Raw genomic sequence first — 24,669 nt, 5'->3', positions numbered from 1 at the left:
AACTAGGAAATACAAAGTCCTGAAACCATTCCCAGAAGCCACCATTGCATACACTGTCTACTTATTTCAGTTTCTTTATGCAAGGCAAGACCTTAGGCTCTCTGTTCAGCACAGGGCACAGGGAAATACAAAAGACACTCAGCTCTCCTTCCTCATGGGAATGGGAATCTCAACAGCAGAGAAAGAGAACCAGTTCACTGTGCAGGAAGTTACCGCAGCTCACAGTGAATGTAGTTCTCCTGTGGCCACTGAGAGATGTTCAGCATAGCTGGAGTTCTCTTTTCATTTAAGAAGAGAGTTGCAAAGTGATACATGTTTCACTATTTACATTTTTAGTATACTTATGATTTTATGGTGATCAATTGCCATAGTATATAAGACCACGTTCTTATGACACAAGAATCTCCTGTTCCTTAGACCCACTTCATACAAGTTCCTGAGCAATGGATTGAATAGTAAAGGCTGAAAACACAATGTATATAACAATGTACTATATGAAATATGAATATGCTTTATGTGATGCTTCCAAGAAAACAAAGGCCTATCTGTTGAAAGACTCTGGGAATGAATAAAAATAGAAGCAAGATTTAATGATGCAATTGAACCAAGAGGCTGAAACAGACTCACTATTACTGTTAAAATTATTATTTAAAAATCAACTGATTGAGATAATAAAATGGAATATTTCAGTTTAGGTGACTAACAAGAGAAAATAAACAAGAAGAAAAACTTCTAATTGTATCTTAGAAGTAAATGAAAGGAAAAGACAAGAAGGAGCCCAACACTTACCAGGAAAGGAGAGAAAGTAATGGGTGAAAAAAAGGCTGGGAAATTCAAAGTATTTATTATTTCAAGTATCATGAAAAATCAGCTCTCCTACGTGGTTAAAATAATATGAATGCAAAACAAAAGAACCTAGGCTTAAGCCCCTTTGAAGATTTCAGTTATTCTCAACTTTGGGAGGTCCTGATGGAATGTGTTATAGCAACTCACAACTGTGCAGCAATATTCTTCAAGAAATCATGGAAGCCAAGGGAACCTGATGGGAAAGATATTTCCAATTTTGAAACTGGTATTATGGAATGGAATGGATTTATAAAAAAATACCATTTTGGTGACCAGGAAGAATCAAGAGTAAATTATTAAATGACTTTTGTCAGTATCTGAAGGATAATTATGTAATAATAAAAAAGATGGCTGATTTGTCAACAATGAAACACTCACCCACTCCAATTTCTTTCTTCTCCAGAGAAAATCAGCTATGGAGAGAGAGACAGCAAGAGGATGCATCTGGACTTCTGGCCTTTAAAATCTTTTCACATGGCACTCTCTCAAGCAAGTCTTGTAAAGATGATGGTTTTGGCAGGTTCACACTTAAAAACACACATGAGCTTCAGAGCTATTTACCAGCCATCTCTTGTCAGGTTCTTTAGGGCTCTGTCCTGTGCTCAGTATCCTTCAATATCTTTTTAATAGTTTGGATGAGAGAATTTTCATTAAAAAATGAGTGAAGATGGCAGGTAAGGTTTCACTGAAGATGATCTTGACAGTCTGAAGAAACATTTGACATAGAAAAGTTAAATTTCAGTAAAGGTGAAATTCAATATACTGCGTGTGAGGAATTAATACAGAAGAGAGCATTAACTGATTGGCAGCAATAGCAGAGAGGCAACCTAGAAGTTAGAAAGCTTCACAGACCAACTCTGAATTAACAATGTCATGCTTTCATAAAGTCATACATCATTTTGGGTTGTCTGGAAGGTGGCTGTTCTGCTGTATTTTGCCCTGTTGAGGACTTAGTTGGAGTACAATATTTAGTTGGGCCATCGTATTTTAAGACTATTGCAGTCAAAGAAAATCTAGAGAAAGCCAGGAAAAAAAGAGCTTTGGAAAACTGCACCCATTGAGAAGTTTGGAATTATATGGTCATATTTAGCCTACATATAAACAAACTAAAGAAGGGAGGAAGGACACAAAAAGCCTTCCAATCTTGTAACAGGTGTTGTTTTGTTGTTGTTATTGTTTTGTTTTGTTTTTGTTAGCAGAATAGTTCTCTTTTGTACTTAAAATCTTCAAGTCCATGGATGGTAAGGCAACAAGTAAATAGCTTAATTTGCTAAAGATTTTGTTTTTATGTGAAAATACTTTATAATTTTAAGGTGAGCAAAGCATTGGGAAAGATAGTCTAAGAAGGCTGTGCAAACCTACTACCTAGAGATTTGTAGATACGTTTAAATAAGCCTTTCTCGGGAATGCTCTGTGTTCACTTGTTGCTATTGTAGTGAAGGTACCCTTTCTCAGCCTTTGCTTCTGAGGAACATTCTTTTAATGTTCTGTGTATACAAATGCTTACCAACCAGTGTAAAATCACCGTACTTCATTCAGCTCTAAAGGCAGCCCAATGCCTGCTGGGTGAAGAGATGGAGTTTGTCCAGCCAAGTCCCTGTATGATTGCCTTGCTACAAGCATACTCAGGCTGGCAAATTCAACAGCCAGGAACCCTCTTCTGCCAGCCTCCTTCAGACTCAACTGTACCCCCCTTTTTAATGGGCCACCCACAAGGCTCTTTCATGGCTATTATAGCCCACTTTGCCAGAAACATATTGTTTCTCATGCCAGCTCTGAGCCTTTCATCCCAATATCTAAGCCACTGAGCCCTCTTTCTGCAGGCAGCTCCCAGTCTGTTTCACTTCTTCCTGCTACTCCAAAAGCCAAATAGCCTTTGGCTTTCTGCTACTGCTGGTGGTATTTCCTTTTCTGTGATGGAGGAACCATTAAGTTCTCTCATGGATGTACACCAAAATAGAATCAAATGAGACTGGTGTCTCACTGCTCATCTTGGTGTGTGATTTCAGGAAAAACTGCTGCTCCTCAGATTAGAATTTGGCTGGCTTGAAAAACTTTCATGGTGGGAAAAAACTGTTCTTCAACAAACTTAGCATCCTAAACCTGTTTATCGGAAACAATTCTGAGGTTTTTTTTAGGAGACTTGGACTTCAGTTATGTATCAGGCAACTTTTTCCATCATTTCTTAGAGAAGTGAAAACATCTTCTTTGTGCATGGAATTGCTTCCAACTTGCAACCAAACCATTCCTTCAAGAACACTTATTACATTAAGCCTATAACTAAATAACTTCTTACTTTCATACATTTCGACACATCTGAACTGTTTTCTGTGGCTGAACTGAGCCTTAAGACAAGCATTATATTTCCATGTTTTTTCAAAGTGCCAACAGCACCAACATCACCTGGCTAACCATAAGAATTTCTTCCACTTTTTCAGGTGCAAAGTGAAGGAAACCATACAAAGAACGTGAATTTACATGAAAGACAGACTTTCATAAGTAATATATTGGAAAAATACCCATATTACTTCAGTGTTACAAAGGGATGGATTTAACTACTGGTACAAAAAGCACATTCTTTGCAAACAGATGTTTAGAAAGTCCTTCAGATGTCCTATTTCAGGTGCTCCGTATAGATGAAATTTAATTAAAGTGACCATGGTTTTCCAAAGCAATGTGCAAGCATTCATGGCTTGAAGTTAAACAGAGGCTTCCTGTAAGAGGCCAGTAAGCAGAAATGCAAAGCCATGACATTCTGAAAATCTCTTTGCTTGAAAATTGAGTTCCTTGTCTTTCTAAAGAGCTTTGTGTGTAAAGATGCCTAAAAGATAAATATTTGTACTATTTTTGATAAAAGCAAAACAAAACACAAAAACCAACCAAACAAAAACCAACAACAACAAACCAAAACAAAAAAAAAGCATGGGGTGGGGAAACAGAGGGGGCAAAATGGTTTGTAAGTAGAAAAAAATCTAGGAGTCAGGAAAATCCTCTGTCAATGTGGGTAAGAAAATTAGGTTAATGTTTTTGAACATGGGTAATTATGATAAAGCACAAAAATATAAACATTTTTGTTTTCATCACTGTGCCTGAGGACTCCGACTCAAGTTTGCAGGAGGAGATAGCTGGGCCAGGTCTTATACCAGAGCTCCACTTCTAGCCACAGAGCTTTCCACCCCTGTAGCAAATGTAACTGAACACAGTGTTCATCAGCTTGGCTGTCATTGCAATCAGTGGGAAGGCAAAAGTACTAGAAAGCAATCAGCTGTTAGTACATTGCCTTTTTTTCTCGATTATGCATTTTTGTTCAAATATTCTGTAAACAAAGGTTTGATTTCTATTCATCACTGGCCTGAACCAAGGATGACTCTACCAAAATCACTGGCGCAAGACTGGTTCAGCCGAGATGGGAGGTAAGCTTAGTGTGTCAGGGTGTTCACATCTATTGCAGGCTATACATGGAGGGCAGAGTAAACAATGAGAGAACAAGAATTTACAAGCCAGCAATGGTTGTTGAAAAGCTTTGAAAATTAATTGGAGAAAAAAGCTGGGTGAACTTCTATAATTACAGAATTCCTCTAACCTACTTTCTGTAGCATACGCTTCATAGTGTTTAAATTTTCACTCTTACCCAGAATGAAAAGGAGAAAGGGAAAGTAATTCCATCAAATCACTTGAGGTGTAACCTACTTGAAAGCTAATAAAGCACTCTCCAAATGAAACACTCTCCAACACATTGCCTCTTCTTGCTTTTCTCTTCATGTGAGAATAATTACACATGTACTGACATGGATAAAATACTTTTTTCCTTATTTAACTTGATAATAATTTCTGGTTCTGCTAATGTGGTTAATGTATCTATAATTGTTATTTTTCACAGTTAAAATCTTAGGCTATGAGGTGACAAGGTGTGCAAAAGAAAGAGAAGGGAGAAGATAACAATAACAAAGGAAAGCTGAGTGGTAATTTTGAGGACCTATAAGCATGGATTTTATGCAGAGGCTGTGCAAACCATTTAGGCTTTACTCCTGAAAAAGCAAGAAGACCAGTGCAATCCTCAGCTGAACATTTTCCCTGTGGCAATGCAGCAACTGTTTTCTTGTGCAGTACAATTCAAAGCATACATGCACGAATATACTCACAGATGTGACTTCAGTCTTCTTGCATGTCACATACGTATACTGCATGACTGCAAAAAAAGTTGGCTGTGGCAGGGACAGGAAGTCCATGCCAATTTCTGTTTCTCTCTTCCTCCTTACAATCCAGTTGGAGGCATCTAAAAATTGAAAAAGTAACCAAGCTTGGTTTTACATTTTTTTTAAAGAAGGAAAAAACTTGAAAGACAAAAAAGTCAAATGTCTAAATCTTTTCCTTGTGGTAGCAATCTTGAAATGTAGGTGATACAAGCTAAAAATAACCAATACCAGTTTCAATGGCTTTAATGGTTTTAATGGCACTTCTACCAGGAGCTGGTGACCAATAATTCAGCATCTTCTAAGACCTTTTTTTCTGAGAAAGGTGCAAGCAGCCCACAACATTAGAGCATGGTGATGTCCAGGCTGCTATAGGTTTACCAAGGCCCTAGAGATTCCCTACAACGCAACGGGCAACTTAGTTTGCTAAGCCAAGAGTTTTACCCAGTATAAGAGTTTGGTGGCCTGAAATAATGCAGAACTAAATGATGGACTTAAATCAGCAGCCTCAGGTAGTGTGATCAGCATTACCATACAGCCTCGGGGATTTACACCTGATAAGAGACGTGGTAAGAACCAGGGATGTTACTCTGGTGTCACTCCTTTCCTGACTGTGCAAAAGTTCATAAATATACAATCTACATTTCTGTGTCAGTGCTTACTCGAGTTAGTGACTTTTTCTTTTTTCTTTGCATTCACTGAAAAATTTGAAAGGCACCTAGCAATACTTAAATGCTTTCTTAATAGTACCTTATATTCAGTATCAGACATTGCTGGAATTTTACAGCAAGACTATGCTACTGAGAGGAAGGCAGTTCACTAGACAGTCACTGCACTGAAACATGGTCAAATGCTGCAAAGATTTGAGGGACGTTTCTAAAAAGACAAAGATAAATTGTCACTGGCTGGAGTAATTAGCTACAAATTCACAGAATCACAGAATGTTAGGGATGGGAAGGGACCTCAAAAGATCATCTAGTCCAATCCCCCTGCTGGAGCAGGAACACCCAAATGAGGTTACACAGGAATGTGTCCAGGTAGGTTTTGAATGTTTCCAGAGTAGGAGACTCCACAACTCCCCTGGGCAGCCTGTTCCAGTGTTCTGTTACCCTCACTGAGAAGAAGTTTCTTCTCAAATTTAAGTGGAACCTCCTGTGTTCCAGTTTGAACCCATTACCCCTTGTCCTACCATTGGTTGTCACCGAGAAGAGCCTGGCTCCATTCTTGTGACACTCACTCTTTATATATTTGTAAACATTAATAAGGTCACCCCTCAGTCTCCTCTTCTCCAAGCTAAAGAGACCCAGCTCCCTCAGCCTTTCCTCATAAGGGAGATGCTCCGCTCCCTTGATCGTCTTTGTTGCCCTGTGCTGGACTCTCTCCAGCAGTTCCCTGTCCTTCTTGAACTGAGGGGCCTAGAACTGGACACAATATTCCAGGTGTGGTCTCACCAGGGCAGAGTAGAGAGGAAGAACCTCTCTTGATCTACTAACCAACCCCCTTCTAATACACCCTAGGATGCCATTGGCCTTCCTGGCCACAAGGGCACAGTGCTGGCTCATGGTCCTCCTGCTGTCCACCAGGACCCCCAGGTCCCTTTCCCCTACTCTGCACTCTAATAGGTCATTATACTGGAACCTGGGTTTGTTCCTACCCAGATGCACTACTCTACATTTTCCCTTGTTATATTTCATTCATTTTTTCCCTGCCCAACTCTCCAGCCTGTCCAGGTCCCGCTGGATGGCAGCACAGCCTTCTGGCGTGTCAGCTACTCCTCCCAGCTTGGTGTCATCAGCAAACTTGCTGATAGTACACTCTATTCCCTCGTCCAAATCACTGATGAATATGTTGACTAGTACTGGTCCCAGTACTGACCCTTGAGTCACTCCACTAGATACAGGCCTTAATTCCATGGAATTAAGAGAGGTGAGGTTTTGAATGAAAAAAAAAATTCTCCCATAGTGATCAGTAAGGAGTTTAAAATAATTTATAAAAATGCCACAATTATAACTTGACGTGCTATAAAAGTTATTATATGAAACGCTGGTTTTGATCAGCTGCAAAAAAATATGTTTATCATGTGGTATTGCAAGATTTGCATGTTGGAGGAAAAGAATCAGTCAAGCACACTACAAAAGACAGAAGTCAACTCTTTATATAAGACACGCTAAAACAAAACCAGCCCAAACCAGGAAAACCTGTTGATCACCCTTTAAAAACAAAATAAGAAAGATGTCTGGGCAGATTATGGGTGTGCCGTTTATCATTACAGCCTGCCTGGGCTTAGAGATATAAAGCAATTGTCTTGCAGAAAAGGATCTGATAACTAATTATTTACCTTTTAGTACGAACATTAACTTCTTCAAAAGTGATCATCCTCATAATCAAGTGATAAAGAACTAAAAAAGCTCACAAGGCTTTAGTTTTTATTTACACACATGTACTTCTTTAGGAAATAAATGAATTTGATCATCTGACTATCTGAAACAACTGAATTTTTCCAGTGATAATCTGTTATAGTTACAAAGAGTGAACTGTAATCCTATTTAGAATTAGTTATAAAAATATCTCACATAAAGCTAAGTAGCTAATCCTCAGTTAATAATTTGATTATTTTAGCTTTGTCTCATAATCAAATCACCTGATTTTGAAAATAACACAGTTTTGCAATTCAGATTCATTCACCAGATATTTCTTGTAAATTATTTTCGTATGTAGACCCTGCTGGCAGGAATATGCAAAATCCAAACTGTGCTAGAACATGCTGATCACATGATGTTCCTTTCTTCCCAAGCTGGATGAGTAAAACTTGGAAATAGCTTTCTTCACAAGGAGAAAACATTTATTTGCTAATGCTTCACTAGAAATGTATTGTTTAACTGATCATTCCTGTTTGAAACTCTATCCATGGGAAATAAACACAAGAACAATTAGGCAAAACAGTTTCAACTCGCCAAGTTTCATGAATATGCATGATAGTTTATGTTCATCTTTATTCAGTTCTTGTACCTGACTTTAGTCAAAACCAGGGAAAGACAAGAGCTGTCATTACATTACATTCACTTGGAATTTAGTCAGTCTGATTAACTGCTGCTATGTTTCTTGGGTGTGCTTAGTATGAAACATTGAACCGAGAAAGTCTGTATATCCAGTTTGGCTCAGTAAAATCACTGTTATGCTGGCTTCTCAAAGGACCCCTAAAGACTAACCCATGCTCTCCACAGCATCACAGTAATCCACCACTGACCTATTTTTGTATTGTGCTTCTAATAGCTGGACTGTCTTTCATCATACAGAATAGGCATGTTAACTTAAAAAAAAAAAAAAAAAGTTAAATGACAGTTTTCAGCCTGTCCATATCTACCATTTAGTATAATATTACCACAGATGATGCTGTAAGTCTTTCATGCCAGAAAGATTGTATTCCCTTGGTACACTCATGACTTCTTAACTGGTTTTGAAGTAGAATACAATGATGTGAAAGATTAAGTAAGAACATGAAAAGAACTTAAAAATGTCTCATTAGATTTTTGATTTTACTTCTTTTTAAAGTTCAATAGAAGTGGATAAGAGAAGTCAACATGTATTTTCTTAAAGGAAAATTCACCATCTTTGACATACCAGCCGAAATACATGAAATCCTGTTATTTTTATAATTTTTTCACATTGCTCTCTATTGAATCCCTGAGCAATTCAACTTGGGTAGTGCTATACCACCTGCAAAGAATTTTCTGTCTAATATATTAAATAATTATAATTCAGTATGCACTGTGATACAAAATGGTGGCAAAGGTCACAATTAGAATTCATTTTCTGTTAGCAAATAATTTTTAAACTGTGGTAAACTGAAACAAAGAAACAGAAAAATATCTCCAGATTTGGAAAATGAATCTATAATGATACAGAAACACACAGCCACATCTACGTACATGCCCATGACCTAATGTAGACACACAGGGAGTTTAGTCTCAGTTCCCTCAGATCAATTTGATGATAGATATTTTCTAGGAGACAACTGATCTTTTTTTCCCTTCTTCTTACTTTTCTTTTTTGTTTCTTCTTCTTTTTTTTATTTTTTTTTTTTTAGCAGGAGTAGTTCTAGTGTAGGCAGGTATCTCCTGCCAGTTCAAGAACACTACGCCATTACCTACTGTGTTGATTCAGGATAGCTTCCATCTAGCATTAGCCCTACTGTTTTCTAAGACAGACTTCGGTATCCTCTTTCAGTGCCTCCATTGTTATAACTGAAGAGGAAGAAGACTGCAGTATTCTTTCGCAAACATTACCTTGGTCACTTAAGAAAAATGATAGATTTGTCCCTTCCTGCACCTTTGGACAGAAAGTAGCTTACACTCCTTTGTAAATGCTCAAGCTTCGCTATCTCTAGGACTCTGATCTTTTCTAAATCTTCAGTGACTTCAGAAACCCTGAAACAGCTTCATCATGAGACACTGCTCTGTTAACCCTTATGTCTTGCAGAGCAATCCTCTGTTGCTGACTCAATCAAAATACCCAAACCATCCCCATAGCTATTATATCTGTGGTGAAATGACTGGCTTGGTAGACAAGTGGAGAGCAGTGGACACTGTCTGCTTTGACATCCATATGCTTTCAAGACTGCCTTCCATGAGATCCTCATAGAAAAGCTGACGAAATATGGACTGGATGAGCTGACAGTGATGCGACTGAAAACTGCCTGTATGGCTGAGCTCAGAGGATGGTGATCAGTGGTATGAAGTTAAACAGGAGGGTGATAACTAGTGATATCCTAGGGATGGATATTGGGTACAATACTCCTCAACATCTTCATCAATGATCTGGATGATGGAACAGAGTGTGCCCTCAACAGTTTTGGTGATGATACAGGAGTGGAAGAAGTGACTGGTACACCAGAGGGTCATGCTTCCATTCAAAGTGACCTCAACAGGCTGGAGAAATGAGCCGACAGGGACCCCATGAAGTTCAGTAAGGGAAAATGAAGAGTCCTGCACCTGGGAAGGAACAACTGCAGGTACCAGTACATCCCCGTGGCTGCCTGGATGGAAAGCAACTTTGCAGAAAAGGACCTGCGTGTCCAGTGCTCTATGACTGAGCACTGGAACAGGTTTCCCAAAGAGGTTGTGGAGCCTCCTTTGCTGGAGATATTCAGAGACCATCTGGTTGTGGTCCTGGGCAACCTGCTCTAGTTGACCCCGCTTAAACAGGCAGGTTGCACCAGGTGACCTCCAGATGCTCCTTCCAACCTCAACTATTCCTTCGCTCTGTGAAAATATTGACGAAAAAGGCAAAAGAAGCTTGCCCATTGACCTAAACAGGGCAGAGATTACACCCTAACTCCATTATGAGCATTTGAAATATTGGAAATATTCACCTGTCCCAGGTGAAATAAATAACTGGCTGCTATCATCTTTTAAAGCAAAATGTTTTTCTCACAGATATTCTAAAACCAGTGCAAGATTGCCCATTATTTGATAATTTCTTAAAAGAAAGTCTCATTTGGGCTGTCTTTAGCAGAAACACACAGAAAAATCTGATGTGTATTAAAAAGCATATAGTGGTGGTTGATAGCAAAGGTGATAATACGCATGTTCCTGATTTATTATGAAAACTTTTGGAAAAGCACATAACACAGCTACCCTTCTTAACCCTTCCTTAAAGCAGTAAATGAAACGTTTTAATCAAGAAATTGTGTGGTAAATATTGAGATAAATAAACAAGAAATCACTGTCTGTGTTTATTGTAATGAAAACATATTTTATTTAATTATTCAGAAGAAACTACTGGGTTAAAGGATTAAAAAACTGTAAACATATTCCTTAATTGCTAATCTATGCATAATAATCTGCAAAATATGTCAAATGCAGACTATAACACTGATGTGAATTTGGGACTTCCCAAATGTGCCATGTCCAGATTGAAACCTTGGTTTGAATATGCTTATGAACTACAACAAAATCCAGAATATCAGTGATATAGGTCAAAGAAAACTCTTTGGCCTGAGATGGATGAATCCAAAAGAAAAAGTAACTTTCCCTAAATATTCTGCAACAAATGTGCACCTGAGGCTGCTGGATTTCTCCAAGGGCAGAACAGCTGCCCTTGGAAACTACTGTAGCTGAAAAAGCTGAAAAAGAGGAGGACCAACAGTGGCAGAAGAATGCTGGACGACAGGGAAGGGACATGAGCTCATACAACACAAAGTGATGTCTACGGTTACATTCAAAATAATCTTCAAATAGTCTGAACTACCTGAATCTCATTTCTTTCTCTATTTCAGGTTCTGCAGCTCCAACTCAAATGATTCATACTCTGCTTTTCTAAACCCCTGATATTGCAGTGAGATATATTTCAGGTGGTTTTGCTATTAGCAAATTTTCTGTGCCTGAAACTCACATCACATCCCTAAGCTCCAGTCTCACATAGTCAGCCGTAGCAGGTGAGACAAGCCAAAGAAGAAATAAAATTTCTTGCTTGAGAGCAAGAGAGAGGCCATGAGTGTGGTGAAAGGTTTCACATTCACTGTGCAGGATCCTGGATTTCTCAGAGGACTTTGAAGCATATCCAGTGAATGCTGAAGAGGAGGCAACTGAGGTGGGGAAATTCTGACAGGTGTGTTATTATTTTTTTCTAGATCTATGTATGTTTATAATAAACAGAATATAACTATGTTTTGGAAATCCTGTAAAGTCTTGTATCTGCTTACTTTCAGTTACCGTGGTGTGCTCAAGAATAAATCCTGAGTGGGAGTCTTGGATAAAGAAACATAAAATGCTTTGTTCTCTTCATACCAAGAAGGCTTAAGACTTTTGTTGAACACTGATCATTCCCAGGTTTGTAATTCTGTGTGATGGCAGCATACCACACAGAGCTGTGAAAATATATTGATAGACTTCTGATACTTGAAGATTCCAAAGTATACTAGGCAGAAAGGTGTAAATTCTGGTCTAATGACATTAACACCAAATCAATATCACTTATCCAGAATGGTTATCAGTGAAGAATACAAACCGGAAAAATATGTTGTGCGAAATTATTGATGTTGATGTAAAAACTTCAGAATCAGGCCTCCATTTAGAGACTATAGGGAAGAAGAAGCTTCTGTTTTCCACCTCTCTGTAGAGGTAACTCTCTGTAGATTTGGCCATCAGTTTTAGTGGTAGCAATTTTTATACTTTGTGGAAAGTGCTTTTCATTACCTGTTATAAAAATCACATTGCATAAAGAGATAACTATATCATGCTAACAATCAAGAGTCATTTGCTTCATGGCACTTTAGCATCACATTTAAATGGCACTGCATTGCTTATTGCATACTGATAATTAGTTAACTTTAACATAATTGGTAATTGGATTAGACAGTTGAGAAAAAGATGAAAAAGGGAAGGAAAATTATTTCAGTGTTCTTCAATGCCATACTTCTGGTATAACAAGGACTTAGGTCTGAAAGGGACGGTCAAGGCAGATTCAGGCCCTTGCTCCAGACAATAATCAGGCTAAGTCAAGTAAGATGGTGGAAAGGCAGTGAACTCTTAGACAATGTTTGTATCTTGTATCTAAGGCACAGGGGGAAAAAGCATCATATCCATCCCTGAAGGCTACACTTTCTCCAGAAGCACTAGATAACCCTGTATATCTAGATAAATCTGCTTTCTGGGAAGACATATCAGAAGATAAAGGTAGAAAAATGGCTTAATGACAGAGCATTGCATTCCTCTGAAACTCTTATGATCTAAGAAACATAACAAAGTCTTGGAAAAGTTATCCATGACGTCATATTGGAGACATCCAAACTGCAATTGCAAGGCAGAAAGGCTGAGTGACCAACTGAATGTCAAATGCCAATTGAATAAGTGCCAGAAATCACATGAGCTGGGTATAATACCATAGTAAAGGCCAAAGCACAGCACTGAGCACTCCACGTTTCTAGCACACTTACACTGATGGGTTTGGTCTGAGAAGCAAACCCTTCCAGCATATGGCAGATGTCAGACCAGCAGCTGTTTCCATTAAGGATCAGAGAGAAGGCCATTGTCTTTTGGAGGTGGGTGATAGAAATACAATTTAGCTGTACAGATATGATCTGCATGGTGCAACTTGCCCTCAGGGCCTAATAATAGGACATGCTCCATTTTATCTACCAGTAAAATGCAGCCTTGGATACCAGAATAGAAGGTAAAATATCAACACTGAGATATAGAATGTACTACATTCTATATATAAAAAACTGTTATTTTTCAGCTTGAGAATTGTAACAATATTTGGTTTTGCCTTTGCAGGAGAATTACACCCATCACTGCACACAATTATTCATAAAAGCTGCTCTTCATTTGTGGCTTACAAAACATCACAGGTGTGTTTAGAATTCATTGTGCACAATCTTTAAAGGTCAGTGCACATATTTATGTTTATGCTGCACAAAGATTTGCTGTTGAATGTAATTTTAGGTCACAATACTTATGCTCACTTCAGCTGAGGTCAGAAAAGAGAAAGAACGAACAAGGAGACATTAGTATTATAAGGAAAACAGATCATAAAGAGGACAAACTTCATATTTATTTGAGGCAAAACACAGAGAGGTTTAGTCCAAAAGCAGAATCTTTCAGAACATTCTAAACAATAAGGAGCAAGGTTAACCTGGAAATCAGTTTGGAAACTTAAATATAGCTAAAGCAATAATGGCATTTTAAAGAAAGTTTATAGATGGAATGCAAATATTTCCTTTGTTAGTAAGTCTTTTTCTACGGTAAACAGTGGGGTTTTATTTTCTTCCATATTGCATTATGAAGTGCTATTCAGTATAGTGTTACAATGTCTGTTTAGACATTGCATCCAAGAACAAGGCACTTAAGGAGACCATGTGACTGTGAAGTATCTTAGCTGTAATTGGATAAGTGTCTGTATTTTCCTTTATATCAACTAAAGAATCTAAATGTCCTTCTGGAATACATTTATTGTAATTGATAGTTTATTGTCATTGTAACACTATCTAGTATTCTCAACCTCTAGCAGAATTTTCTCCATTGTGATCCACAGATCTACCAAGCAAAGTTGTATTTTTAATTTTTGGTGCTTGGGTTAAGGGTGACTCGATATAATAAAAAGGATGTGCCTCATAAATATAACATGAAGATTACAGGAACACGGTGACCTTGTCTACTAAAGAAAAAAGAGTTCATTTTTAAACCACAGACAAAAAGAAAAGTAACTGAAAGACAAAATACAGAAGGGTGGTTATTAATTTATATATTAGCTAAATTAAAACCACTACAGTAAATTATCTCTCTCTATCTTGAATATCTGTATCAATGAGAACTCCCATCTGTTTTCATGTTAAAGCTACAGAAAAAAAAGGGGGGGGGTGGGAGGGGGGCAGAAATAACCACTAAGGAAAACAAAGCTAAAAATCTGTTCAAGTTATATAACTTGAGTTGTGTTTGTGTAAGAGAAAATATTCACCATTAGTCTGGGGATCAGATTTTTCAATGACCTTATTCACACTGGTATAAATGAGAAAGAAATTTGATCTTTAATAATTTTCAAAATCTGAATATCAACTCCAGGTCACTCATTAGGAACAGGTATGTTAAAAAGAGATAATTTATCCAAGAATGGATAAAGCTATGTGTCTATGTCACTTCCAGGTCAATGCTTTTTGTAGTAGCACAGCTCATCGGGGAAAAAAAACCCCACATCCTTACCACAAGAGCTTTTTGGTTATCTGGGCAGAATTAATTGGCGGTCTCAGTCTCTGGAAAAAACTAGCCACATAAACAAGTCTGAGCTTGACTCTGTCTTTGACGTTGCAATGTGTGCTCCATTAAAACCAGCACAGACAACTCCTGCTTCACTAGTGTAAAACTGAGTAAAATTCCTTCTGCTATAGAGATGAGCTGCCTATGGAAATGAGCCAAGGGAAGTGAGGTAAACATGTTTTTCAGTCATTGTTCTCTGTACGCAACTACACATCCCCTGTAAGGGTAGAGGGCTTTTGACTGGGGAAGACCCTGCTTGCAGCTGTCTGCCTGCCAGGAGTTCCCATGCACAGAAATCAGCTGGTTCAGCTCCTTGTATTGGGTTTCACTTGTCAATGGGGTGAAGACGCGTTTTAGCTGATCCTCCAGAACCCGCCTTTGGAGAGTGAAACTGTCGGGAATCTCCCCTGTGCATCTGCAGTGAGGATGAGACCTTTGTCGACATTCAGCACATACCCATGGGTCAGTTTAAAGGCTCTCCTTATGGGCCTTGTCCTTGGGTGACTTCTCCAGTTATTGAAAAAGCTTCTGGTAAAGCAGAAACTTAAACCAAGAGCAGAATCTACACTCAAGAGTTCTGCATTTGACTACACTTCATGTACCCTGTGTTTCATAAAAAATACATATAAACACAGACCTTCTCTTTTTAAAGACTTTTGTGATTCACTATGTTTTAGGTGTACTTTGTAAATGTCTCTCTCTTCACCTTAATGTTAATTTTGTAGCAAATTACCATTTCAGAGGGCATTAAAACAGGCAATATTTTCTTCCCCCACCCTTTCAAGTTTTCCTCTGCTTATTGTGAAATATGTTCAAGTTGAGAGATGAGACAGGTTCTGCTGCTTATATATGCTTATATAAATTACACTTTACTTCTTGGGCATTGTTATGTTCTTTGTTTTCAGTGGTACCCCAGGGTTCTCTCAGTGACAAAAAAGTCTGTGGTCTGGCAGGCTTTTGTTTGAAATGGGTTAGCTTACTTCAAGAAAGAAAAAGTTGGGAAAGAAAGCATATGACAAGAAAAAGCTTGTTTCATATAACAAAGTGCAAATAACCAAATCCAAGGCTTTGCATGCGTATGAAAATTGTCCTGGATTAAGATGGGATACACAGACATACATATACTTATGTACTCAGTACTACTGATTTCAGCATAATTCTAAGCACAGACCTTATTCAGAATGAGAGCACATTTTCCTGGCATTATCTGCTTCCAGAACAACCTCATCCTAGAACAAGTGTCTTAATTTGGATATTTTTTTTTCTAAGGTAAGCAATCTCAAATAAGGTCTACATAGTAAGACATTGTAGATACCTGTTTATGAAAAGAATTCTTTCTCAGTTAGAAACAATGAAATATTTTGCACCATAGCTCAAGAAACATCAGAGCGAGCAGGATATACAAAAGGTGGAGCAAATGCATTTTGGGGAAGATGTTACAGGAGAAGTTAATGGACCACAAAACAAGCAAATTCGTATTTATCTTTAATTTTAAGAGAAATCTAATGTTAACCTTGAATGCTGAAAGGTATCCAGTCATTAAACCCAGTTATCGACAGTTACTGGTGCTGGGATTTAGTTGCCTAAATACAAACATCTAATGCATATATTTGTAACTATATCTGTATCTGTCTACCTGTGTTACATTAATTGCGCACAGGACCTATGGAGGCCTTCTCCTTTCTGGGGCAGCAGCTGGCAGCCAGTGCATCTCAAATGGCAATAGATACCTCTGTTTAAGTGATTGAATTCCATCTTTCATTTCGTTGTGGCATTTTTATTTCCATTTATGTAAAAGAAGCTATGTTGAAACAGTCTAAATAAGAAAGCAAAGTACGTAAAGCAATGTACTGATGTAGTCTCATTTCCTGTGGAAATAAAATACAAGTAACATTGACCCAGTTTCATGAGGTCTTAAATTTCAGCAGAATGGCTGATTCCATCAGTTTCTTGTGCTACCTAAATTTCTCTGACCAACTCTGCTCTTCAGGTTCTGGCCTCTTACAGCTTCTCACATCACACGTCTGTTGTCATTTGCTCTAGTATAAAGTTACAGTGGCTGTACACTGGAGAGTACAGTCTGGCCTAGAGTCTGCAAATTACTTTGTGTATCTGCTTTTAGATCCAGTCTTTATTCTCTCTATGAATTCAAATGGCTAAACTGATTCACATTCAGACTTAAGTTATTTCTTGTGTGCAGATACTTTTATTTCAGAATAAAAGCATAAAATATTATTTAATACATGAATAAAATCGACAGACTCAAGAAGTATAATGAAAATTAGGTATGCTGAAGCACTTGGACAGATTGAAGTAGAAATGCTGTCAGTGTAACTTATAAATTTGCTACTTTGTTGTAAATGATCATTATAAAATAGCTTAAAACCCATCCAGTTGTGATGACTGCTATCCCAACTAACATCATAGCTGACCAGAACTGAAAGAGTGATTCTCTGCAAGTGGAAGCTTCATCACTGGTAAAATGAGCCCAAGAAAGAGGCATGTCCATGGGCAGGTTTGTGCATTCAGGGGAAGGCATGCTAGGACGTGAACAGAATGATGCTGCTGGGTGAGGCCTGAACGAGCAGGGTCAGCACCAGTCCCACACTGCAGACAAAACAGTGTGGACATAGAGTAGTAGAAGGAGCAAGCAGAAGCGACATGTGCAGGCACAAAGTAATGACAAGGCCTTTACACATTACCAGACCACAGAGCCTAGCATCTGGGAAGAAAACATGGAAATGGAAGAGCCTTAATGAGACCATGATGACCGGTTGTTTACTCAACTACAGCACAAAACTCATTAGTACCAGCTGACTGCCCCTGTGGTGTGCTGTGAGGGACCTCACCTAATTGCCTGAGTTCCTGGAGATGAAAGATCTCTTCCCTTGAATAGGCAATGATCTAATTAGTGCGTTTCTGTGCAGCATTTCTAGTTCTATATCTTTCTTTTATTTTGGTACCATGTCATGTGGTATCCAAAGGCAACAGCATTGACCTCTGAACATTTAACATATTGTGCTAGTCTTTAAAGAAAGATTTTTCAGAGCTGAACTGCCATGGGAAATTTTAATGAAACAAGATACAGATTTTATATTCTGCTTTGCCACAAAGGTGTTCAGGAAGCTGCAAATGAAATAGATTTATTGCATAACATTTCTTTGAAAACAGTTAGACTGCTAGACTGTTCGGGGATAACCCTACAAAGAATGTGAAAGAACCAGAAAGCTAACTAAAAATGGTCTTCCCAATGTACTTGGCTTCTATACAATAGAAGAGTAGAAGAATTTATGAGCTATGGCTTAAGAAAGTCAGTGGATGCCCTCCACAAGACCACCTACAATGAGATTCAGTTGTGAATTTGAGATTCCTCACGTACAAAAAATTATGTGCGACAAAAATGGGAAATGGCTGGAGTGAGCAATTAGTACAGTTTGTGTGGATTTAGAAAAAGTACAGGATGAAGGATAGCAACAAAAAGGGCAAAAGGTGAAAGTGACTGGCAGGAGATATGTGTTATAATTGCATATGAAGCTCTTTGTTAGTCTTGCTTTGTAACTCAGCTACCCCAGGGACGTTTTACACTCCTAGCTAGGCTGGTGAGTCATCCAGCCAGTCTGAGCTTCAGCTGCTTCATCTATCAAAGTGGAGAATAATACTTCTTTGGCTTGTTGGAGTGTTACAACTTAGAATTCCTAAACCACTGTGAGTTCCAAGGTAGTAAAATACATGGGAATGCAGAAGATGGTCATTACTTTAATTCTCTATGCCGCGAGTTTTTTGCCCAGAGACATATCTACCACAGGTATTTCTTTGATAAGCTCGTTTGAAGTGGTATGCAAAAAAAGCCTTTCTGTTTGCAAGAGACTGTTTGTGTGTGCTTCGGAGCATGCCAGAACATATCTGAAAAGCAAAATGTGTTTTCCAGGGTCATTTCAGATCACAGAGCATCCACACAACACATAGCTGCAGTGCATGCACTACCTTTACACTACCAGCCCCAAAGAAGCCTTTATTACCTAAAAGCAGGGGCACAATATGAATCCTGTCCAGTCTCCATGCGTGGAGTGTGTGGCTGACCACAGCTGGAGCCTCTCCACACTCTCTGTGCAGTCTGCCCATCATTGCTCCACAGCGGACAAGAAGCAAAGTGCAGGAGTTGAAGTTGCCTGATGTTCAAATTTAATCTTGTGTCTTTTCCCAAGGGCTCTGCTTCTAGGACTGCCTTACACAGATGCAAACCCTCACATCCATTCCTTGTCTAAGTTAAAACCATCCCTTCTCATACCCCAAATCCACCCAGTCCTCCATTCAGTCTCTCTTTGCCAAGCCCTGCTCTTGCTGAATTTGTTACAGGCAGATCTTTGCCAATCAGACCATCTTTAACAGATCCTCATGCCTACATGAAACTAGGGAAAAGTCCCATCTTCTAGCTCAACAGTGGATTTCACATAGCTTTGGAAACCTTCTCTTGCCCTGGATTTAGATGTGTGACAGATGGCTTACATTTGTGAATGTGACTGTATCCTCAGTTGCAGGTAAACAGTCACCTTCAAAAGAGAATGTGAAGAAACACAGTGAAGGACTTGTTGGAGAGCTTTTAAGCACAACTAAGTACAACTCCTATAGGAAGCAATAAACTCAGCCAACTCATTAGGAAGTGCAACCCTATACCACTTGTCTTGCGAACTGCTTTTGAGTGGCAAAGAGAGTGAACAAATGTGGAAAAGTGCCACAGAGACTGAAACACTGCCCAGAGTGAGATTATACAGAGTTGAAAGCCCCACGTGGGGGGATGAGATTCTCATGCTTCATGCAGAAACAGAATATAAGCCATGTTCAGATGATGTGAAAGGGTGCCATCTTAGTAATTCAGTATGGAAACAAAAGCAGAAAGAACTGGGAGAGTTTGTTTCACTGCTCTTCATATATTAGCCCTAAGCTATTAGTTCAATGGCATATACATAAAATCTGCACAATTGGAGACTGAATTTCTTCTAACCGTATCATTGCATGTGCTTCTTTTCATTGAGCATATAAACTGACATATGTGATTAGTAGTGACTTGAGTTCACATCTCTCTTGATCATAGGTATGACAACTAAGAAGTGCCCTCAAACACAGATTTTCTGCAGAGAGGAGCATAAGGAGAAAGGGGAGGCTACTGTGTCTTTCATGACTTGTTTGAGTAGCCACAACACACAGCTTATTCACTCCATCTAGCACTTTAAATATATGGCATGAGTGATAATATTGCCAAATACTCTTGCGTCTTTATCAGACAGGTATTTGTAGAAAATTACTTGCAGCATGGTTTCTAAAGCTCTGGAAAGCTCACAAAATATTTAGGTCTGTTCAGTTAGAAGTACCCATTTCACAAGCATTTTCCAGCCACTTACATAGGGAGGCTTGGATCTCAGTGGATTATTCATGGAGTATTGTCAAAAGCGTAAAGCTGTGCCAGAATGAACTATGGCTAAAGAAGTACTGAACGCATGGTGAATTTCTCACAATGAATGGTGGATGTTGGTAACTCACACAAGACTGTGAGCATCAACTGGAAAGCCCTGGCTGAGTGATGAGAATTGAAGAACAAGCAGAAGTTCTGTCACCCTGGTATTTATTGCAGCAAACTATATCTTAAAAATTGCTGGTTATCTTGGAAACGGCTGTGGATTACTCAGGCTGTAAAGCTGTCAGTTTTATTAAGGTATGGGCAGTGGATTTATGCTTTTTTTCAGCTATGTGAGAAAAAAATAAGTCAGTCATCATAGTGTTTTCAAAAGGAAATGAACTGGCTATCACATTGAAAATGGCCATTTTGTCTCTTTGAATTCTGGTCTAAGGAGCAAGCTTTCATACAGATTTCAGGTTTGAAGGCACAGGTGATTTGTGGCTGTCAAGATTTGCCTAATCACCTGACTTGCTTGTGTGTCTCAGTGAACAGACTGCCAGTTCACAGGAACTGAAAATTACATCTTTGAATCTTAACAATAAAACTGGGGCAATGAAAAAGCAAGTGTGGCTTACAGGAGCAGAAATTGCTGCTTGCTCCCAACCCTGGATTTTTTCCTCACTGAAAATGAATTTAAAAGTATTCCGACCACACTGATGACATTGAAGAACAATTGCCTAAATTTGGTTGGAAAGCTAAATGAATTTGGTTTTGACAGTATAACTAATGAGATTTTGATTGCACACCGTTCAGCACAGAAGACACCATCCAAGATGACTTTCCAGGAAAGGAAAAGAAAGAAATGATTAAATTATGATGTGACAGTACTCTCATAATCAGTCTCAGGAGTGTCCCCAGTGTCTTTTGGCTGTGAAAAAGAAGAAAGTTGCCGAGCTTGATATTAGACTTCAATCATCTTGATAACTTTCATATATTACAAAAATGTGGGGTTTTTTCTTTCTCACACTCCACTTGGATGGCTATCTAAGATCATGGCTGACTTGAATTTGGTGGCAGCATTTTTCTCCTTTCCCATAAATCCTACCATCTCAGGTCCTTGCCTAGGAAGGAAGAAATCTCACTCTGACCTCTGAGCTGAAGAGAGGTTTGAACCAATATGGCCCATATTTCAGGAGGGTATGAGTGTGCACCAGGAGGCCAATGATTACAGAGCCAAAATAAGATGCAACACAAAGAGTAATTGTAACCTAATAGTTAGAGCACTCTTGTGGGAGCAGAGCTTACATGCTTGTCCCTTCAGAGCAGTTGTTAGTCTGCAACCAGGCTCTTTTTAGCCGTGTTAGATGGCTAACAGTAGTAGCTAGAGCGGATAATGGATCTACCTTTCGCTCATTCCAAAGTTACAGCCTGTTCTGATGGGATCCGTGTTCTGTGTTCATCCTTGGAGCTATTGGAAGACGCAACAGGTTATGTGGGGTGTTTTTTGCTTATAATGCACCATCACCCAGTGTCACATCTACCACACCTCTGTGCTAAGGTATATTCTCTATCTCTGTGGGTTGTTTTGATTTGGCATTCTGTGAAGGCTCATTTGTCTCTACTTGAGAAAGCCAAAGCGATGACGAGTGCAGCAACTCAGCTTGGAGCCTTGCTGGACAGCTGTGGTGAAGCTTGTAGCTAAACTGAGTTTTCAATTTAACATCAGGTGCGAATCTTTCATGACTAAAGAAAACATAGCAAAAGAAAGGAGCTTCAGTCTCCTCATCTCATCATGTAACTAGCAATTTAACTTCACTGAAGCAGAATGCTCCTGGTCTGTCACTCTGTTCAGCTCTGGAAGGGACGGCAAATCACAGTGAGCTCATCTGGCTTGGAAATGCCACTTCTGACAAGCAATGTCCTCAGTTAGGTTACCTCCCCAAGGAGGCCAGAAGTTCAGATCTGTTTCACTCTCAGGACATGTTGCAAAGGTTCCTACTGTTAACAGGCTTCAGAAAGGCACAACAGCAATACAATTTGGTATTTCAAAGGGTTGTTTCACTCTGTGCTTTCCACCTGTGTACATGAGAAAACACTTTTTTGTTTTTCATAAGATTTGGCCTTTACATATATTCTTAAAAACTGCCTGATGCTTTGCTTAAGCACTATTTGTGCCTTGAAAAATGAAAACAGAATAAATAAAAGCACAAAAAGACCTCTTTCAAGTAACTTAATAGAAAACAAAGAGAGTAAGGCTGATGTAATATATGAATGGGATCCAGGATTAACTGGCCAGAGGCTCAGGGGGTCCTGTACTGATTCTGTGATGTGAATATTCTCCGAACTTTCTGCCTAAGTGTGTATCTAAAGAATGTTGGGGATATACCCAAAAAGTATGTCTTTTCCAGCATCTATAAGCAGAGTAAACTCCAGTATTTGAGTCAATGACATCACATTTCATCTCGTATCCAATTATAAACTTCAAAGACCTTTCAAAGATCCTGAAATCTGTGTTAAGACAAAATCCCTGTTTGAAGTCAGTTCCTACAGGGAATTGGAGGATATTTATATTCCAGAACCCACACTTAAATTATAAAAGGAGTGGCCTATTTTACGCTTGAACACAGCTCATTAGAGAAATCTCTTAATGAATATTTTTCAATCATCTAACAGAGAAAATCAAAGCACATAGGATATACCATAAGATTTGCATGGATTGCTAGATACTCTAGTGAACATGTGCTCTGCAAATTATGTGCCATTAATAGTTTTGTGCTCATTCATCAGCATATGATTTAATAATCATTTCAATAGTGTATTTCTATATAATCTGTATTATGAAAGAGGAAAATATATGGAAGTAACCAGTATCTCCACTCAAAGGCAGCATCTCTGAAACAGTTACATAATTAATGGTAGCATGATTTTTGCATACATTAATTAATTTTGAACATCAAAATTCCTTAAAAATGCTGCTTACTTTTCTGATCTGTTGAAGTTCATGATGTGAAGCAAACTGGCACAGAATTCGAATTCCCTGCCTCTGCCATCCTGGCATTTATATTTTTATCTTCGTTGTGACTCCAGCTTCAACTACAAAAAATGGAAGGTGTTAATAGTCTGATGACTATTTTCTTGGGAGCTGGTCTCTGTGCGTTTGAAGGCTCTTAAGGCAAGAGAAATATAGAACCATCTATGGATGAATGCCTGACCAATGGGATGTTCTTTATAGGGCAGCCCCAGGCATCTTCAGTGATACTAGCTATGCAATTGTTTGAATACTATCTTTTTTAGATGCGCTCAGTGTGGAGAGGATGCTCTCAATCTATATGACAGGAAATTTAGGCAAAACATTCTGAAAACAGAGAAAAGAGAGAACAAGAACATTTAAAGTACTTAGAGATTCGGGCCATGTCAATTTTAGGGACAACTGCATGAGCCCCAACTTTCAGCCAAAGCTGAGCTCCTGGAGGCCTCCACTTAGACACTCTGAGTTATTTTGGAGAATCTAGGAATTGAGACAAAATATCGCTCTGCCATAGGGGCCTTTCTATGTTTAGTAAGTTGGCATGACCTCACAGGGAGCGAAACGTGGGACTTTATTGTTTATATTGACAAAGGCTTCCTATAAAGAAAATTTCATGAAGCTATGGCAAGAGAACCAAAATACATATCAGTGCTTATTCATACGTCTAGTACGAACCGTTACCGCTTTTGTAGTTTCCCACTTAGATAACTTCTGAAAGAATAGTGGTGGTTTTATTTTAATATGGATAAATTTAGGCTTCTGTGGAAAATAAGAGCTAGATAACTGGTGAATGACTTATTCTGTGCAAGATGTACCATGGCTTATACAGCTGCATCTGTGGGACAGAAAGAGTATGACAAAAGTACATGGTATTCCATATACACTGTTGTTACAGGGAAGAAATGACCACTTACGTACACAGCAAGTACACAGCAGTTAAAGTACTAGTAACAGATGATATGTGCTTTTCAAACTGATCAACTGGTGACTTGTCCTTCTTACTTGACGTTTTCCCCTGTGCCACAGGAGACGGAGGACTTGTGTAAGGCTGATGCTTGCTCTGGAGAGTTGAGCAGAAGGAGGCAGTGAGTGCACATCTGGAGCTGCTGCACATCCCCGCTGTGTGATGGGGAACAGGAGCTACGCCAGCAAGGGTGGGAGGAGTGTGGAAGATCTCTTTTCTTTTCTGTTTACTTCTCTCTATCTCCAACTGGAAGAACAGAGACAAAGGTAACTGTACTGAATACGAAGGACAAGACTATTTCTTCCCCCTTCATGAAATTACTACTACAAATTTATTTTAAATTACATAACCTTATACCTTCTAGGGAAAAGTAATACCGACAAAATTAATTTGGGTTCTTTTCTGTTGTTTGCCTCCCCACCAAACAAATCCGGGGTGTCTCTCACTGAATGATCTCTGACGGGGTTGTGGCAGATGCACTTGAGCCACTC

General features: G+C 38.8%; 1 long non-coding RNA gene across 1 annotated transcript; it reads left to right on the top strand.

Moving 5' to 3' along the window:
• Positions 1-11,498: 11,498 nt before the first annotated feature.
• Positions 11,499-24,363, top strand: LOC110362819 (uncharacterized). The gene is made up of 3 exons (XR_002420471.2): positions 11,499-11,648; positions 11,749-11,869; positions 24,241-24,363. It is a non-coding gene; the product is annotated as an uncharacterized LOC110362819 (long non-coding RNA).
• The last annotated feature ends 306 nt before the right edge of the window (positions 24,364-24,669 follow it).

Source organism: Columba livia, chromosome 1 (assembly GCF_036013475.1).
Source record: "Columba livia isolate bColLiv1 breed racing homer chromosome 1, bColLiv1.pat.W.v2, whole genome shotgun sequence".
NCBI classification, from domain to species: Eukaryota; Metazoa; Chordata; class Aves; order Columbiformes; family Columbidae; genus Columba; species Columba livia.
The sequence above is the reverse complement of the archived record's forward strand: the minus strand, read 5'-3'. Positions and strand labels throughout refer to the sequence as shown.